The sequence below is a fragment of the Arachis ipaensis genome, chromosome B01 (assembly GCF_000816755.2).
Source record: "Arachis ipaensis cultivar K30076 chromosome B01, Araip1.1, whole genome shotgun sequence".
In the NCBI taxonomy this organism is placed as follows: Eukaryota; Viridiplantae; Streptophyta; class Magnoliopsida; order Fabales; family Fabaceae; genus Arachis; species Arachis ipaensis.
Window position 1 is genome coordinate 128,374,055 of NC_029785.2, and position 3,004 is coordinate 128,377,058.

Genomic DNA, 3,004 nt, shown 5'->3' on the forward strand with positions numbered 1-3,004 from the left:
TATTTTGTAGAATTATATAAGATTTGATACGGCCGTTACAAATCCGATGTCATAACTCGGCATTATATACAATAATTCGGTACTTTACGTTATAACTCGACGTTATACGTTACAATCAGACTCAACAGACTACATCCTAAAGTAAAAACGTCCGACCAGATATTATCACTTATTAAAACCTATTAACTGCTCTTCAATTCAGATGATCAATAGAAACGTAATCGACCTATTTTATCTCACCTATAAAGGTATGATATTTTATCTTCAAAGGAGAGGCTGAATTCTCAGTACTAACTTAAGCATCGGAGTGCCTTTTGCAGGTACACTCCCCCTTTGTTCATACTCTCCGTGATGTGATATCTCTCTGGACGAAGAGCTCGGATCTTTCAAGTCTATAACTCGGCGTTGAAGGAAACAACTCCGCATTGACTCTTAGACACCGAGTTACGTCCAGGTTAGTCACACAAGAACAATTGGCGTCCACCGTGGGGCCTAGAAATAAACACCCTTCTTTCTATAGGCTCCATTTCCTTCTAGTGGCTTCAAACTTACCTGCACCTTTGTTATAATAAATCATTAAGGTCCGAAAAAGGGCCGTCTATATCTATTCTCTCTTTGAATCTATATCTGATATCTCTATTCTCTGATTTATATCTAATATCTCTATTTTCTGATCTATATCTGTCGTCTCTATTTTTCAATGTATATCAATCATCTCTATTTGCTGATCTATATCTATTATCCCTGTTTGCCGATTTATATAAGTCATCTCTATTTGCCGATCTATATCTATTTTTCTGATCTATGTCTGTCATCTCTATTTGATAATTTATATCTGTCATCTCTATTTTTCGATTTATCATCTCTATTTGCCGATCTATATCTGCTTTTCTGATCTATATCTGTCATCTCTATGTTTTAATTCATATCTTATATATCTATTTGCCGAACTATATCTGTTTTTCTGATCTATATCTGTCATCTCTATTTTCTAATTTATATCAGTTATCTCTATTTGCCGATCTATATCAGTCATCTCTATTTGCCGATCTATATCTGTTTTTCTGATCAATATCTGTCATCTCTATTTGATAATTTATATCAGTCATTTCTATTTGCCGATCTATATCTGTTTTTCTGATCTATATCTGTCATCTCTATTTGCTAATTTATATCAGTCATCTCTATTTTTTGATTTTTATCTTTTATCCCTATTTGCCAATCTATATCTGTTATATCTATTTGCCGATCTATATCTGTTTTTCTGATCTATATCTGTCATCTCTATTATCCGATCTATATATGTTATCTCTATTTGTCGATCTACATCTGTTATCTCTATTTGCCGATCTATATCTGTTATATCTATTGGCCGATTTATATCTGTTTTTCTATTTTCAAATCTATATCTATTATCTCTGTTTTCATATTTATATCAATCATTATCCGAGCTATATCAATCATTATTAGTCATTGTCAAATCTATCATCAGATCTATATCAACTATCCATTCGCGATAATTCTTCAATTCAAAGTCGCATTGTTTACACATGCGCAATCAAACACAATATTCAATCAAATCACCAAACAAAGGTGAAATAACGATAATTCTTCAATTCAAAGTCGCATCATTTACACATGCGCAATCAAACACAATCTTCAATCAATTATCCATTCGCGATAATTCTTCAATTCAAAGTCGCATCATTTACACATGCACAATCAAACTCAATCTTCAATCAAATCACCAAACAAAGGTGAACTAACGCAATATTCTCACCCAACCAATTTATTTTTATCAAAATCGTCTCAACAACTATTCAAATTAACTATTCAGTTCTATGAAAAACCCTAATCGTTGTATTTATTAAATCAACGGTTCAAAATTACATTGAAAAAACCAAAGACACAATCAAGGACAAATACTACTACACTATCCAATACACGTTAACTTCAAATAACGTCTGAAATTCAAAAGATTTTATTCCTTGTTTTAATAAAGCATCTTGAACTAGGGGCTCCAAGGCTAATCCTATGGCCGAGTTATGAACTCACTCAATGGCCGACTTATGATTCATTAAAAGCTCAACCTGCTTCATTAAAACGTATTCCCAAGCTAAGCTTGGGGCTATGATACGGCCGTTACAAATCCGATGTCATAACTCGGCATTATATACAATAACTTGGCACTTTACGTTATAACTCGGCGTTATACGTTACAATCAGACTCAACGGACTACATCCTAGAATAAAAACGTCCGACCAGACATTATCACTTATTAAAACCTATTAACTGCTCTTCAATTCAGATGATCAATAGAAACGTAACCGACCTATTTTATCTCACCTATAAAGGTATGATATTTTATCTTCAAAGGAGAGGCTGAATTCTCAGTACTAACTTAAGTATCGGAGTGCCTTTTGCAGATACACTCCCTCTTTGTTCATACTCTCCGTGACGTGATATCTCTCTGGACGAAGAGTTCGGATCGTTCAAGTCTATAGCTCAGCGTTGAAGGAAACAACTCGGCATTGACTCTGAGACACCGAATTACGTCCAGGTTAGTCACACAAGAACAAGATTGAATTGAAAAATTTAGAGTACAAATAGAGTTCAAATTGAAAAGTTTAAATCTACAAAAAAAAAATGTTTGTAAATTTAAATATATGTTTTCTAGGTTATAAATATGAGTTTAATTTTGATGCACTGAGAGTGTAAAACGTTTTATACCGTTATGTAATCATTGAATTACATTCATTATATTAGATGATCATTCACGTGATTAATATGAAAGATAATTATTTTTACTGATGTAACACTACGTAATTAGATGTACGTATAAAGTTATTTTACAATAATAATACATCAAAATTAAATTCCATGAAATATACGATGAACCGTATAAGATTGCATTGGCGGACTAGCATCAGTAGTAGCACTAGCTTCCAGTAAGTTAGCTTTTTTTTTTTTTTTTTTTTTTTTACTTTTTGTTGCATATTGGGC